At 36.6% G+C, this 18,012-nt stretch overlaps 1 long non-coding RNA gene across 1 annotated transcript; it reads right to left on the bottom strand.

Moving 5' to 3' along the window:
• Positions 1–259: 259 nt before the first annotated feature.
• LOC120731359 lies at positions 260–16,125 on the bottom strand. Its single transcript, XR_005695336.1, has 3 exons — positions 16,114–16,125; positions 2,973–2,979; positions 260–367 (listed from the first exon to the last, which is right to left on the bottom strand). It is a non-coding gene; the product is annotated as an uncharacterized LOC120731359 (long non-coding RNA).
• Positions 16,126–18,012: the final 1,887 nt, after the last annotated feature.

Raw genomic sequence — 18,012 nt, 5'->3', positions numbered from 1 at the left:
GCACTTTTTGCACAGCCATGATGTGACGCTCCTGTTCCACCACATCCCAAAAGTGCTCTATTGGCTCTACTGGCTTTCATGTTGTTTACGCCACATTCTGACCCTACAATCGGAACTTCACTGCTGAAATCAGAGCAGGCAATATTTTTCCAATCTTAGTATGTCCACTTTGGTGAGCCTGTGTGAACAGAAGCCTCAGTTTCCTCTTCTGAGCTGACAGGAGTCACAAACCTTGTTTGTAATGAGTGGTTATTTGAGTTACTGGTGCCTTTCTATCGGCTCAAAGCAGTCTTGTCATTTTCCTTTGACCTCTGACATCAGCAAGGCATTTTCAACCAGAGAACTGCTGCTCACTGAATATTTTCTCCTCTTCAGACCATTCTGTCTAAGCCCAAGAGATGGCTGTATGGGGAAATCCCAGTAGATCAGCAGTTTCTGAAATGCTCAGACCAGCCTGTCTGGCACCAACAACCATGACATGTTCACAGCCACAAATCACATTTCTTCCCTATTCTGATGATTGGTTTGAACTTTTTTTCTTTTCAATCAACACACATATTCCTTTTGACCAACATTAAAGAAATGATGTGACCTATTATTTCAAAAAATTTAGTTTAATATTTTTGTTTACGCATACCCTAGATGTATTTTTGCAAAAATGTGACTGGGCTTGTAATTAAAACAAAACAAAACTGTCCAGTTAATCAAATTACAGCAAACACAAACATCTTAGATAATTAGAGCAATAGAAGAGATTTCAGTATAGCTTTATAAACAAGTGAAAAAATAAAGATAGAATAGCAATAAAGTGCAAACACACACATGCAGCACACTCGTGTAACCACAATACATTTGCTATAAATAACAGTGATCGGTGAGGCATTAGACATAATGTAAGATACCGTAGTCATAGTGTCTGTTTTCTCCTTTTGTTGTGACAAATGCTTGGGCCAACAGCTATGATCCATCGGATATATGGGAGGCTCATAGGCGCTATGCTTATTCAAGCACAACCTGAATTATTCAAACATGTCAGGGTGAGACACCAAGGCTGGGCTGCTGAAAAATAAGAGAAACTGGTCAATGTGTGTTTGTTGTTGATTGTATGTCAGCGCATATGTCAGCATTTGTGTGGCTGGCCTAAATTTAATCCCATCCACATCAACAGCACAAAACAAGCACATTTCTAGATTTCACTTTGGTGAAGGAAATGGTAAGCATGGGGATATACACAGCTTTTAATGTATAAACTGTTAAAGAGTTATGAGGGTTATAGCCTCATGAAAGAAATGTTTTTGTGGATATGCAAGCTCAACAAAAGACATGTTGTGTGTTTAGCCATCCCTTAAACTCCCTTTTGTTAAGCCCCTATCATGGACCTCCAGTCGTCAGATAGGAGCTAGTCTGTGCAGTGTTGGTCGCTACCTCTGTCTTTGTCTGACTTTTCTGTCGTGTAGTGACCATATGATTGTGAACATGCAAGGCTGCATGTGTGTGTTTTCCACAGGGTGAGGCTGAGATGAATGTGTTTGTCAGTGATGGATTTCTTAAATCTGAGAAACACTGGTGTCCTTGAACTTCAAGGTCTGCCATATGCTGCCCGGGACAGGGCCAGGGGAAATTGTGTGTATAAATGAGTGTGTGTCTGTGTGTGTACATGTAGTAGCAGTAAACTGAGTAATACCTTGGGCAGTTCTCACAGTATAGCATTATTTCTGGTAGGTGCCATGTGCTTTGGATGGGTCATCAGGTCATACAGCAAAACATTTAATGTAGTTCTAATGTAGGTATAAATTCAGGGATTTGTAATTGGCACATTTTTAAGTAGATTTTGCATTTAAATCATAAACCATGAATTCAAGCATTGCCTATTTTACTGTTCTATACTTTTATCTTCTGTCCTTTACGTGCTTTACAGACTGGGACTGCTTCGAATCTGTTTTTAAAAATAGTTTTCTTGTCAGCTGGACTAAACCAAAAATGAATGGACCTAACTAAGACATCGTTAGTGGCTCTTGTTTCTCCCTAGCACACTCTGTCTGATGTGTTTACAGTTTCTACCTTCACACTAAGTAAAAAAATGAGGAAACAGGCTCTTTCCTTGCAAAACCTCTCTCCAACCAAGTCTTTGATTATGACAAGGAAGAAAGGACCTTTAGAGAGGCACCCATATCCAGGGTCAGCACTTTCCTCAGGAGATGGATGATAATGTAACTTATCATCCAAACTCTATACAGGCTTGAAAAGAGCCATAAAGGCACACACAGCATATACAAAGGTTTATGTATTTAGAGTAGAGCACAAGTAGGGTTATTTTCATCAAACTTATCCTAGTAAAGGTTTATTGCTATGGAGAAGAAACTATTAAATCAGAAGATTATATATATATATATATATACATATGCTTATCAGAATAGGTTTTCAGTGTGTGTCTTTGTGTGTGCAAGACTGTGTGTCTATGTGGATAACACACAGGCTACTTGCCAAGAGGTTGAGTGTAAGGCAGGGAGTATAGAAACAGCAGGCTTTTTTCTCCCAAGTTTGTTTATATGGAACATAATTCAATTACTTGTCCTCTCCTCTTTCAAGTCTTGAGTAATTGCACTGAACATGTAAGTGAGTCTGTCTTTGTCTGTGTATGTCTACGGACATGAATTACTAACAGAATGTATGACTTAATGGAGCGCGGCCAGTAAACACAGTGTTAAATATGTCCACAAGCTGCAAGCTGCTAAATAAAATGATGACATTGTCTCTTGAGCTTTGGCTCGCCTCTTTTACTTATTACTAATTTCCTTAAACATTTATTTGTTTGATTATTATTTATTTCAAAATTCAAATCCAGTTTGTGAACATGGTTTCGCATGTGTTTGTGATGTTATATTTTACTATTTCAAGAGGATGAATTATCTTAAAATTGTACTTGCTTACTGTATGATTATAATTTATCTATGACATATTTACTGCTTTACTTTTTTTCTTCCTTTATTTAAATATTTCACTTCAGAACACTCTTAGTACTAAGGGGAGTTTTATGTAAAGTAAATATAGTCTGCTGTCACCACAGTCCTGGCCATATTCTTCTCTTCTTTAATCTTTCGGATGATCCCATTATCACAATTTCAAAGTTATTATGAGCATTTCTCATTCAGCCTGAAATAATTGCTCGGTAGAGTTATGATTACAGTAATTCCAAAGGGTATTTGAATGCAAATGACAGCTATGAATTTAAAATCGCTGCATGTGCAAAGACACATTAGAAAATACAACAGAAATCTCTATCTTGTTAATGGTGATAGGAGTCAGAATCACTGATGGAAGAGATGAACTTGAATGGGGCTTTGCTAATTAAATAGCCGCATTATATTCCCTCTCTGTGGTATTCTCTCTGCTTTTCTGTCGCCACCCATCTCTCTCGCTTTCTCAGAAACACACACACACTGGTACAAAGCCGTGTGTGCAGCAGAGCAGGAGGTCTCAGAGGCCTAATCTTGGAGCTAGCAAGGTACAGCCATAAAACTGACAGGCCAACTAATTACCCCAAAAATTACAACATCTTAATGTTTGCGCTCACAGCAATGTTCACTAGGACTGTGTGGGTGTGTGAGTGTGTGTTTGTGTGTGCATGCTTGACTATTTTCTTGTTTTTTGGTGTGTGTGTGTGTGTGCGTGTGTTAGAAAGTGTTTATTATGCAGACAGCTGGAGGTGGTCCCCTGCATGTAGAATAGAGAGGACAGATGTGTGGTGCAGCTCTTTGTTCTTGTACTGCAGTGCTTACCCTTCTCACACAATGAAAAGCAAGAGTTGAGTTCAGAACTCACCAAAGTTTTAAAAACAAATCTCTACTCAAATTTGTGGAATACCTATTTCAAAACCTTGAAAATATCATCATAAAAGGTCAGAAAGCTGCTCTGTACTCCTCTGAGTTTGCTTCCTCTCTTTCCTTTGGTGTCTGTTGCATGTTGCGATCCCTGTGTAATCCTTTGGCTCTGTCCTTGCCTGATGCCCTGTAATGTTCACATCTGTTCCTGATCTTGCTTTTCTGTGATCAGCTGAGTGAAATCCAAACCTTTTTCAATTGACTCTTCTGATGAGACAAACAAGCTATCTTTACACATTTAAACCAAACACAGAAACCTAACAAATATGTTCTGAGCCTCATATAGAAAGATAAAGGAAAGAAGAAAGAAAGAAAACAAATCACAGAAACCACCCGCTGCTTCCATCACTGTCAGCTATAAGCCGGAGGTGAAAGTAATCCTTAGGTTTCTATGACAGTAGATAAGCAACGTGATAAGGACTGTGCAAATACCATCATCGATTCACATGTCGGCTGTGGCTTTAATACCCTGTCGGAAAGCAGACACGGGATTACAAAAGGGACAAAAAAGGATTTACCCCGATCTCATTCTGCTCCTGACACAATACCACAATAACATGTCAAGCGACAATATTACCAGAGGTATGGCTGTAATGATTACAGCATTAACATATCTCTGCTGTAAAAGTCACCATTGTAACTTAGGACAGATGTACAGAAGGGTAGTGACAGCCTTACAAACAATCAAGCAAACACATACCAGCTTGGTACTCTGCTCCACCTCCAGATAGAAGTTCTCTTTTAATCCGTGTCTGCTTAACTGTGCCTTTAATAATTTTTTAAAAAACATCGTGGGACAGAGGAAGAGCTTTCTGTTTCACCTTCCTACACAACTGGACAAACTAATGGAGCACATACACATGCGCATAGAAAATAAGCGGCAGGTGTGAGTCACACTGTTTTGCTAATGCCTCAAGGTCATTAACTCTGTGCCTGATTAGTTAGGTGAAAAAAAAGCAAAGCGAGAGATAGTTCATCCAGATATATGAATAGTGCATGAGAGTAATGGAACAAAAGGTTTCAGGGCAAGCTTATTTTGAAAGTCCAATTCATTTTCAAGTATTCATTTCTTCTTTAAAGTACTGCGCACAAAGAAAAAACTTTTTTCTCACTGTCAAGAAAATCTGACTCTAGTCATTTTGGAAGAAGAGATGAGAGAAGAGAATGGAGATAGAACCACTGATGAATGGAGATTGGCAAGAGATAGGGAAGAAGATAGAGAGAGGGAAGAAGGGTGGACATCTGGGTCACAGTGATGGAATGGTAGATTGATTTGGAACGAGTTTGAGGAGTTGGTACAGGTCAAAGTCACCATCTATATTACTGTCCCAGACTATTCATCTCATCTACTGTTAGCCTGTCTGTTCATCGGAGAAAAGACGAGAAGAGACGAGAAGGGAAGATAAAAGAAATGATTTACAATTACAAGTGGAGAGCAGAGAAGAGGGCTGACAGAGGTGAGGTCTGTAGAAAGCTTTAGGCAGCTGATAGTTTGTTTTCCTTTTTTTCCAAAATCAGAAGACACTGTTTCCTCTTAAAATCAAACTTAAAGTGTAATTACTTTTATTTGATATTTATTGATTATATTTCATACTATCTGTCTTTAAAATGCTATTTTGCGGTTAGGATTTTAATGTGTTTTCCTGGAAAATGTTGAGAAATGGGTGTACACTAACTTTTACATTAAAAATGGTATGCCTGCTCTAACCTATGGAGTACAATGGGCTTCTTGGGAGGGTAGCAGTGTCCAGATTGTCATTTAAACACATTAATTTATTAATATTTATATATGATCAGTAAAATATTATCCTTTATATTAACGATGTCTATATCCATACTCCGAATATGGACAAGCTCCTTGCTTGAATCACATGTGACCATATGTATCTTCTCACCTTCCCTCGGCCACTGAAGGATGTTTGTATGAGTTAGTCTGGATTGTGGATGTGTGTAATAAGTTAGCGTGGGAGCAGATGGTCAGATGGCAAGCTGAAAATGAGAGAAAGCAGGTGTGCGACAGCATGTTTTTCCTGTCATCATCCTTCCCTGGTCATAAGAGGTGCCAAGAGAGGTAGAGGAATAAGAAAAAGATATATCACACTTTCTTTGACAGTGGTAAAAGTCACAAGACTTTCACCAAGCAAACTTGGGTGACTCCTGAGTGGCACCGTTACTTTCCCTCGTTTTTTAGCTATTGTACTTTTTTCTTTTTTACTTTTTTTTCCAAAAAGTACATGTGAGGTAAGGTTTAGAAAAATGGGAAACCCAGTCGTAAATGTAATCACATTAGTCTTTGTTCATTATTTGGATTGCTATAATAATCAGTCCTACATCACCTAATAAATGTTTCTTTGGCTGAAAAGGAGTGGCAATAGGAAAGCAAGAAAATCAATGGCAAGTACACCTCAAAATGTAATTGAAAGTGCACTTTACCTGAATGGGAATCAACTTTCCCAGACAAGACCGACATTTAGTCCATACAGCCATAATTTACAGCAGATCTAATCAATACTTTCATTTTAACAGTGGATCATTTTTAATGTAACAAAGGAACTTTTATTTCTTATCTTTTCTCAACATTTTTTGTGGTTGTTTCCCTAAAAACTGATAAATGAGTAGAGCCAGCCATCAGTTTAACAGTTCACGACTTCAATCCTTCTTGAGTTGGTTAGTTGCTTTGTGACTATTTTCTAAGGACATAGATAGACATTTTCCTTGGTGCAGATAAAAGGTCAAAATGTGTAAATGTTGGACTGTTACTCAAGCAGTCAACAGACAGCAACACTTTTAAGTGGATTCCAACAGATTCCAGTGGATTCCTTATAACTATGTTATGTACTGTTTACAGCTTCTTCAGATATTTTTTAAAGTGCTGAAAAATGTTAGCTGGTAGAAAAATATTTAAAACTACAATATTATTCCAAAATATAAGCCTCATCATATCTTTGTTTAAGAATAAAACATACCTTAAGTGACAGAAGCAAAAGTTTCAGGGAGTGGATTGAAATAAGTAGCATGAAAACAGTCTCAGCAGAGACAGCAGGATATGTTGTTGGATACTTGTTTCTAGGAAAGGTAAGTTAATTGAATTAAACATGCTAAAGCTGGTGGATTTTACATATTAATGTGCCATTATAATAACCACCTGACAGATGCTGGAAATCTTTACAGAACGATTTGACTCACTTCTGCAACACGCTAATTTAAAGTGGTGAACAGGAGTGTTGATGGATTAAAAGGCTGTAGCTTTTGTTTCAGTTTGTGTTTAATGTTAAGAATAGAAGGACATTAAATTATTCAATATGAACCCCTCTTAACATTATGAAATCATTTTTAGTTTTTGAAGTTGTTCTTCTTTTTGTTTGTTTAGCTCTAAAAAGTTCTGAGTGGTTTAGGGAGAGATCGTGATTTGAGGTAGAGTGAGACTTACCACAACCATAACCTAGTGTATAATGCAAAAAATGAGAATGGGCTAAACTATCCCAGGCACCTCCTTCCTAATTAAATCATGGAGGTTATTAAATAAAGCCAGCTTCAGTATGTCTGGATGTGTACCAGTGCATAAATGAAAGTTAATTTTGTTGTCATATTCAAAATCCACACTGATTGGATGAAAAAATAAAAATAAACATATATATAAAAGAAACTAAAAAAAAAATATGTTTAATCAGTTTAATATATGTCTTCTCCTTGCTCACTTTGTACCACTTTGCAGGGGGAAGGGAAATGTTTTTGTATTCATTTTAATTGTGTTCAGTGTTACTGTATTAATTTAGTGATCGTAGCCTTACACACCCCAAGCTCGTAGAATAAAAAGGAAAAACAAATGAATGTTTTATTCATTTAAAAAGCATATTTTGTGTTTACCTGAATTTCGGCTCTTTGTTGCTGTGATAGCCTTCTGAGGTGCATTTCCAGATGACAACTTGATAATTATTTTAGCATACACGGGAAATTGATTGCATACCAACACATCACATGCATGCAAACATGGGTCCATTTGGAACTTTTCCCAGTCACTCAGTGGATTAATGGCTTTTGGCTTACATTTGGTGTTGCATGTATGTGCGTTTCGTTAGTCCTGCCTATTTCCATATGGCTGTGTATGTGTGCAAAATACGAACTACTTTCTCTATGTGATGTATGGATTGAGGATGATAATCCCAGGTTATGAATGAGGAGCACAGAGCGTAATTTATTGTGTTTTCTTTGTGCACCCCAAGTACATTTTCTCTGCAGCACAATATAAACCAGACAGATGACAGAGTGTCCCCCTCAGTCTTGCTTCCTCTCTCCAGCAGAGATCCTTTTCCCTCTTACTTCTCACTCTAGTCTGTTCACGAAAGACTGTTTGTCATAGACATTTGGGATAATGCATCATGTTGTACTGGAACGACAGAGGATTTAACATTGGAGGTTTGAAATAGCTGACATACTGAAAGCATTATCTTTGCAGATATTTTTCATAAATGTGTAGATTGAACAGATATATCCAGTTTGTATGCAGGTCATAGAGTCATGTGGGTAATGACCTTAGGGAGTGTGATCACTGCATGCATTTGATTGAGAGGTAGACAGTGGAACTGAGCGTAGCTCACTTACAGATCAAACCTAAGCTTCTATTGTGTTGTTACTTTTCTAAGTGACCTTTTCCACGAGAATCTCGTGGAAAATGTAATATTTGTTAAGCGGTATCACTTATAATAATTGAGTGACTAACTATAACAATATGTAGAATAGCAACATACAATAAAATACACCAAAAAAAACATATTTAGCAAAAAAAGAGAACTGAATATAGCATAAAACATCTTTCACTATCGAGGGATAAATTATATAATAACTGCTGGATACATGCAGTGCCTAACTAGTCCTACAATGACAGGCTGGTCATTCTCACTATAGTTTAAAAAACAATCTTTTTAATAAATATGCACATTAAGATATTGTACACTTGTGTACAAGTACGCCACTAACAGCAGATTTCCTTGTTTTAACCTTTATTATAACCATTTAATTATCATTTAGAATTGCTCCAGAACAATCCTTGTTATACATTTGGAGTAAAATAATATTAAAATAAATTGGAATTGTATCACAGGTGGCCGGCGGTCTATAAATTATATCCCATGCTTAATATAAGACTGATATTTCAGATCAACGTCAAATCTGTGCTTTTATTTTTCCACACGTGTTACTAGGCTACATTGTTGAAAGCTGTGGAAAGGGCTGCACCTGCCGTGGGCTTGTGAGCCTCATGAACACATTTGGCTCTCTTTGACTTAAATTGATTTGGCGTGACATCTGGATGCAATATGAGCTTCCAAACATATGTTAGTCAATACGGTTGGATAGTCATGCTTGGGCAAGCACGCACAAACGCATGTAATGGCACTATTAAGATTTGCACAGCTAACACGGTATCTCTCTGTATCTACGCATATATCGGTGTTACCTATGCTGCAGAAGACATTACAACTGCCACACGCATACCATTATTTCTTATTATTTATATTTGTGTTGAAACAAATTACATTTATGAAATCATGATTTCATGATATTTTATACAATTTTTGTCATCTTCTCTAACTCCGAGATGATGTCACTTTACCAGAACTCCACAGACTAGACTAAATCTAAAGTCAAACTGGTTCTCACAAAGAAAGAACAGCAATCACTTGTGCATACACACACTTGTGCCATTCAATCCTTGCTGTCCTGTTTTAATTTATGGTGAACGAGGCAGCTTTAGACATTGGTTCCAATTCACCGTCCCCCGCCTCACTATTCAACTCAGACTAGTGTCTCATCATCCATCAGTGGGGGCTGGAGCTGAAGACGACACCCAACTGGGGCATAGCACGACACCGCGGCTGTGTTTCCTATCAAGCACACCTCTGACGTCTCTTTGTATCACCACTACATTTCCGTGCCTCTTTGCTTTGCTCTTATGCTTGCTCTGTTGCGTCTCTTTGTCATTTGGTCCCACTTTATTTTGAGATTTCCCTTATGTTAACATATGTCTCATTCTTTCTTGTGCATTTAACCCCAGCCAGTCTGGCTAATATGACAAACATAACAGAGCACATTTTAGCACACAGGCATGTTGTAAAGATGTGAGGCAGTAATGCATTATGACTATTTTGGAAAACTGCTTTAAGTTAAACCTCAGCTGCTGGCATCTCCTTGATGGGGTATAATGATATCAGCAGGACATGCTCCAATCAGAAGACAACCACCATCTATGTTACCGACTCCAACATCTACATGAAACAGCCCTCGCATGCTTTCATTTTTGTGGTAAAGGGATACTTTACACAAGTATCTGGTGCAAACCGCAGCAGATTTTCTGTAAAGCTGCTTGCAACTTAAGAATTTAGAGCACACATCAAACAATTTAGATTCCTAATTTAGACATTTCCACATAATCATGTGATGAATGGTAAATTTAACCAAGCAAACTATTCTTTTTTATATGTGGGGTTTCCACATTTTTCGTGGACATATGTATGTTGAAGTCATCGAAATTTTTACATTTATTGCTCAAACAAAATGTTCATAGTGTTGACTGCTGCAGCAAGTTAAGCCTCCATTTAACTCCAACAGCATTTATACTCTATAGAGGCTCTCTCAAGTTGTCACTAACTAGAAGATCCCACAATTGAAATATTTACCCAAGTTTGATATAACTTGCTTGTAACTTAGAAGTAACAACAAGTGTAAGACACTTGCCACTGATATCTGTTTTTTTCTTTCTTTGAAAGGCTCATTTTTCTCTCTCCGAGCTGAGACTCAACACCCTGTGATCTGTGTGGGTGTGTGTGTGTGTGTGTGAACCTCACGTCTGCATGATGATGATAATTATGTACAATGTGAACTTTTCGGTTTTTCTTATGGCAGATGGTTTCACTGAACTTTCTCAGTTTTTGCTGCATTCTCAGCTGTCCACTATTCAAAAGCCAAATGTAAACCATTTTTTTTCTTATCCAAGACTAACTCGAACAGATGTGCCCATGCACACACACACACACACACAAATAAACCACACATGAATATAATTCACCTTCTTCTAATTCCTTTGAATTTGAACCAAATGTTAAATGAAGTCTGTGATACAGTAAGAGTCGCAAGAGGATCTGTGATGTAGGTGAGTGCAAATGCGTGCTAAAACGCCTCCAGCATTTTGTAATGCAAGGACAGAGGCACATCACCATTCATTTATTTTAATTGCTCTCCACCTGCTATGATAATCAGGACTTAAATAGAGAAATTTCCATTTTCAATTAAAAACTCTGCTGCATATGCTTAGGAACGAGGCCCACCTTATTATGAAACGAGGAAAAGAAAGATATTACTCTTTCACTTCTGTATATTTTGTTCTCTGCTGAATAACCTAGAAAATCCAAACAACAATGAGTAATTCCTTGCGTAATGAGAAAACTGCATGAAGCTGGTGTTCACATTATATGAGTCTGAAGTGAACTTGATTGTTATTATCATGCAGATAATATTTTTCTAAACATTTTCAAACAAACAAACAAAAAAAATTATATTTTTTTTTTTTCATCATTTTGTCACCATTCAGTGTTTACTGACGCTTGGAAAACACTTTTAATTGTTTTTAATGTACTGAGCTTTGCTTATAACAGATGCAGAAAGTTAGGGCCATAGCCAGAAAACAATGTCCAGAGTTATTATTATTATTATTAATAATAATAATAATAATAATAATAATAATAATAACCACATGAAACAAAACCTCAAGGTGCTCTTTGTTGTAGTCCATGTTTGGCATTGGCCCAACTTCAGCATTAACAGAGGGCTTTGTTTGATGTATGTAGTTCAGTTTTTGGGGAGTGCACAACAGCTCCTCTGAGAGCTGCTGAGAGCCTCTGTGAGCTGCTGTAACCCCTGGCCTGCTTTCCTAAATATAGTTGTTCACATGATTCTTTGCAGAGGCATGATACAGCCATGAAGGTAATATTTCTTCTACAAGACAGTGAACCTACTCATACACTCCTGTATGTTTAATGTGTGATTGCAGAGTTTCCAAGTTCAGCCATAATCTTCGGCTACTTGAAAACTCCTCGGGTAGAAAGAGGAGTGTGTGTCTATCTATCTATCTATCTATCTATCTATCTATCTATCTATCTATCTATCTATCTATCTATCTATCTATCTGTTTATCTGTGTGTGTGTATGTGGGGGGCTCCTTCTCCCTGTAGAGATCATTAGCAGTGTAGTGCCTTTTGGTCAATACCGCCTCTCAATGGACTGCGTACTATATCTCTCTCGCTGTCTGTATAACAGAAAAGAAACTAATTTGCAGGACTCACATATGTGTTAGACAACAAATGTACCAGAATACCCAGGAAATTGTGAGATTACCTGAAGGCCTTCGGGGGGTGAATTGAGGTGGGTTTACACCTTCTGGTGTGGTATTAGTACTTGCGGTGGTGTGAAAGTTCAAATAAGCGGTTGGCTGTAGTGTTAGAGGCATGCAATCTACAGACACACATGGGCTGTGAATGAAATGTGAAGGATGCCAGCGCTTCAAGCTTTAATAATTCTATTTTATCTTAAAAACATAAAAAATATTTTCAAGTCAAAGCCAGTTAATAACAGAAATCATTCTCTTGGCTGAAGAAGAACTGCATGAGTGCAGTTTTAACTTTGATTTTGATCTGATATCCAATGATCCATAAATGTAATATTCCAGTCCAATAATATATTATTATTGGATATAATAAATATACTTTGATTGGGTATTTGAGTATAGTGTATTTTATACTAGTGTCAAATCTGTTTTAATCCACAACTGAAAAGAATAGTCTGTTACTAAATACTGTTGTTGATAAAACTATAAACTATTAAGTGTTTTTATATAGTAGTTCTTGGTAAAAAAAAAAAAAAACAACAACACACTGTTACTGATTTTTTTTTTTTTAAATCAAATTAAATGGAAAATCATGGTTCAATGACTCGTTTTAAACTTTTTATTCAAGAATGAACTTACACCACAAAATCAAACTTAAAAATCTTTTATATACAAGCATGTAAAGTATCTTAAATGAATGAATTCATATCAAATGCACGCATTCATATAAATTAATATAAAATGATTCAATTCATAACACTTTTAAAAATAAATTTTACAACCAATAAAACATTTTAACTGATTTATATGAACAGCAACACAGTCTGAATCTCCATATATTCAAAAAGTTCAAAGCTGTTGTAAGCACACACACACACACACACACACACACAAAACCAAAATCTACCTTCATTCACATTTTCCTACACCGCCTGTCACATCACTTGTAACTTGTTTTCCAGCCTCCACGTCTCGAATGTTTGTAACAAAGAGAAAGTTTTAAGGAATATGTGGAGTGAAGGCACAGCAAGCCACAGAGCAGAAGGACAGATACAGAGACAAGCAGGGCATGGTAATGACTATATCCATCACTGTGACACACACCAGCACTCTTCATGGATCAGAGGCCTTAAGTGCTGCGCTATGGTGGGTTTAACAATAATACACAAACCAATACCAACCAGGGAGCTGATTTATTATGGAGCTGATCTGCCCCCCTGCTTGTAAGAGCATAACCTTGAATGTGTTTACAGTGTGTGTGTGTGTGTGTGTGTGTGTGTGTGTGTGTGTGTGTGTGTGTGTTTGAGCTTCTTTGAATAAAAGTAGTAATGAAATGTAATGGCACTTCCTCACACGGTGACGATTCAGACAAATGAGACTATGCTGGGATGTAAGTGCTTTCATTTTCTCTTAACCATACAGTTTGCAAACACGATTCCTTGTGTTAAACAATCTATCTTGACACATTAAAAAAAAGTGCTTGGCAAACAGCTCAATGTCATATTTAATGACTGCAAATGTTTTTATTTTTGTTTGTTTCTGTTTGGGGCTTTTTTCAGTTTCCTACGTGTGCCCACATCTCTTTTTGAAAAAACATTAAAAAGAAAAGGGAATTTCCAAGATGCAGCATTTTTGTATGCCATTTAAATGTTCCATAATAAAAAGATCAAGGAAACCAGTGCCACCATATCAAAGGTTTTCTGTGTCATAACCCAGTCATATAATGTTTTCCCAGCTGCTCTGCCACAAAAAGCATCATTATCTGTGAGAAGTTAATTATTTCCGTGGGAAAAATGTGCAATTGGGGTTTTGAAAAGAATTTACTGTAGTTACACTGATCCAAAAGGAACTTAAGATCTCTTTGGACAGCAAACTGACTCATTAAAACTTTTAAAAATTAAAATAGCTCTGCATGTTTCTCATCTGTTGTATTATTGTAAAATATATTGAGTATTTCACAGATTTTATTTCTTAGCAATTCACTTTTATAATTCCAATTTTTCACTGTAGACTATAAATTGCATTAAAGTGTTTATTTGCTTTCTTTTTTGTGCATTCTGGAGTTCAAGTAAAATTTAAACTGCGAACAATTATTTCAAATATAGTTCTAATCCAGACGGCTCATGGTATTTAAGTTTGCGGCTTGTATATTTTCATGAAGGAAATCACAATTCATTTTTTTTAACTACACTAATTGTGATTTGTTTTACTTTTGATTAAAAAAATCCAAAATATTTATAGCAAACTGCCAGAAATGCTAGTGCCCTAAACCATCAATAAAAAAACAAGAATCTATCTCTTCAACAACTTAGTTAAGTTCAGATTAGTTTGTTTATTTGCAGCAATAAAAAGTAAAGAAATAAAATAAAAGCAACTTACCAATAAGTACAAATGAGGAAAAACAGTAACAATCCAACCAGCATAATTTACTATTTAGAAATAGCTTCATAAAAGAAATTTTACAAGCTCAAAGTCTAAATCCTACAGGTGTCCAGTGTTCATTGAGCAAAAAAATCAGCCTGCTCACTCATATTGTAGATCCCGGCGGATACACAATACAGTACCTGCACCCTTCTGTGAATTTATGTGAAAGGTTTGGCCCAGAAGGAATCATTCCATTATTATTATTCCATTATTTTTCATTTTATTTTCATTGATCCTCTACTAATCTGTTTTGAGCATGAGCTGTCTAGCTTCTTCTCTCTTTTCATTTCTGTTTGTCACTCGCTCTCTGTCAAAATGTGCCACAGTCTCCAGTTTTTCCTTACGTGACTGGAGCTCATATCAGGGAGAATAATTTATGGTCACCATGAATAAGAGATGCTGTGGAGTTTCCAATGATTCGGGTCTGATATGGAAACAGTCTGAAATATTTGGACAGAGGAGGATTGAGTGATCACTGTTCACCAGCCTGTTGTTAGCAAACACATGTCAGGGAAACCAGCTGTCAGGAAAACCCATGAGGCAGGAAGAGAGGAGAGGACAGAAAGCGCGTGAAAAGAACAGAACAAAACTGCAATATTAAAAATTTGAAAGAACGAGGGGTGGTGTCTGATGTTAACTTCTCTGTTTAAAACTTTCTTATTTTTTCTCTTTGATCGCATTCTACGTTAAGTCAAGTCAAGTCAAGCTCGGGTCAGTGGCATGCACATGTCTCTTTCAAAAGCTTGCAATTGAACAGATAATAAAGGCATTAATGTCACAGTGTCAAAACCACATCTGCAATTAGAAGTCTGTACACTGAGGTTAGAGAAAGACTGTGATCCTACACGGTTTAAAGAGACCCGTATCAATTATTTAGAAAGGGGATCCACATTCCATATCTAATTTAGCAACTTTGTACCAAATTAAGAATATACAAAAGCCATTAGAAAATACTGTTGAAGTCAAAATCTAGGTCAAAATGAGTACAAACAGCAGCAGTTATGATAAATGTCCAATTTGAGTATTTGAGCAGGAATCCCACAGTGAGGGGCACCGTTGGACTCCTGACAAGATGGATTAGACCACTACCTAGTTCTTGATGTCAACTGTGAAGAAAAGCAACATTGACTCCAAAATCCCTTAAAACTATTATCTGAAGAATGTTGCAGCATTAGAAAACCATCTGTCCAAAAGTCAAAATGTCCAAAGAGTATTTATGAGTGCTGTCCAGACAGGAAATTTTAGAAGCATGACTGTTGCAGCTGTGTCATTTTCATGTCTTGCGTTGATATCTCCATACATTTTCTTGCATGGAATGGAATCCATAGGTATTGGTTTCATCCAGAATCAGTGGAACCTGTGAGTAGGGACTTGGAGGAGTCTGAGCCAAAGAAACTGGAAAGGGAGGAAAATAAGTACATTTGGAATGACGGACTACTCCCAGATCAACTATAACTTACTTCATGAGAAAATACAAGATATTTAACAATATATTTGATTGTCAATGCAACCACTGTGGCAGTGGCACTTTATGTAGTCGATAAAATATGTGTGGTGGTGGTGGTGGTGTGTGTGTGTATGTAATATACAACCATATTTTTACATGGTTGTATATTTTCACCATGTAAAAATATACAACATTTAAGTGAAAAAACATACCAGACACAAATTATTCCTCAAAACAATAAAGTATTTTTAGCTTGTCAAAGTGAGTAGGATCCTTATATTTCATGGAGGACAAGAAGAGTCATATGCATTGACATAACTTAAATAATTAATGGTGCAATACAATATGCAACTGTAAATTGGTAAATTTGTGAATTTCTTCTTTGACCCCTTCATGCATGAATTAAGACAACCTCAATCAGGATTTTTTCGTAAGTACTTTTATTCATCTTTAGGCATGAAAAAAAGATTTTTGAACTTCATTTTTTAAACATGTACTTTTCAAAGAGTTTTTTTTTTACATTTCCACTTAGGTGGACAACCACTTAGGTGGACAACTGATGTGTATGGAGTGACACATCAGTGTCCAATGTAGAGATTTTTGTGCAAGTATACCATCAACACTGACACAAATACAAGAAAACAGCATTTGAATAGCTGTCCACTGTAGTGACCACTATGTGTAATAGGTTATTTATTTGAACATTACTAAAGTAATTTATTATCTAATAATTTAACTACAAAACACTTTGTATAAATCGATGTTTCAAAATGAATTATTAATCTATCAATGAAAAATTAGATTTTACAAAAAGAATTCAACTATCAATAAAAACCTCATTTCAAAGACAGATTTTCAAAATCTTTTTAAAATACAATTTCAAATAGAGAAATAAGTAAATGGATTCAAAAATCAAAGATTTATTTCTGACATTTAAAATGGTGATTCCACTTCTCATTTGAAAATCCATTTCCTCACTACATTTCTTTTTCCTGTTAGCTCACGGATTAGCTATTATATTAGCAAATGGATAAACTTTGGAATCAACTATTAGATTAGCTAGCTCATTTCCAAACTCTCCAAGCAATGCAAATTAGCCACGCAGTGTGACGTAAGGAGCTCTCTGATTGGTTAGACAGATACAGACTGGCCCCTTGGATTTTTCTACAGTGCTGTTTGTGCTGATAGCTTTGCACTGCTAAGAAGTGTCTGTGCTTGTGCAAAGGTCATTCAGCCTCGGTATTTGCACTGTGCCCATCACGGATGTATGAAGAATGAAGGGGCTCTGCAGTGAAATGCTGAGCTGAACCTCAGAGCGTGCCAAGTCCTAACATGGCTAATGCTAGGATCACCGCATGTAGCTATTTTTTTAAGATCATCTTAGTTTATGAAAATATTACATCCCAACTGTACAAGCTAGCTACCATTGTTTTGTAAGCTAATGTGCGCTTAACAAATGAAGCTTGAAGCAGCTGAAACTGTAAGAACCAGCACTCAGCCCTGTTACATTTATACACAGTGTTAGAGCAATGGCCGCAACCTACAACTTGTGATTAAAATGATGTCTGTAAACACATCAGTCCAGATGTTACCACATTACTTTCTGATACTTAAAGTCAAAAGAACTCATACAGGGTTACTAAAACAATAGCTGTTAGTTCTCTCATTCCTTATATTGCTGCGAGCCCTGCTAAGACTGGAGATCGCATTATTGAGTTAATTTATTTTAATACGCGAGTATTCATATTTCTGGGCTCTTAAAAATCTGATTGTTCTGATATCTGAATCTAATAAATGACTGGATTTAAAGCAGGAACTGTGCATCTTGCCATCAAAATTTGGTAAAGTAGCATGACTACTGTAAAGTTCTATAGGATCCTGTT

Source organism: Simochromis diagramma, unplaced genomic scaffold (assembly GCF_900408965.1).
Source record: "Simochromis diagramma unplaced genomic scaffold, fSimDia1.1 OVJJ01000343.1, whole genome shotgun sequence".
NCBI lineage: Eukaryota > Metazoa > Chordata > Actinopteri > Cichliformes > Cichlidae > Simochromis > Simochromis diagramma.
The sequence above is the reverse complement of the archived record's forward strand: the minus strand, read 5'-3'. Positions and strand labels throughout refer to the sequence as shown.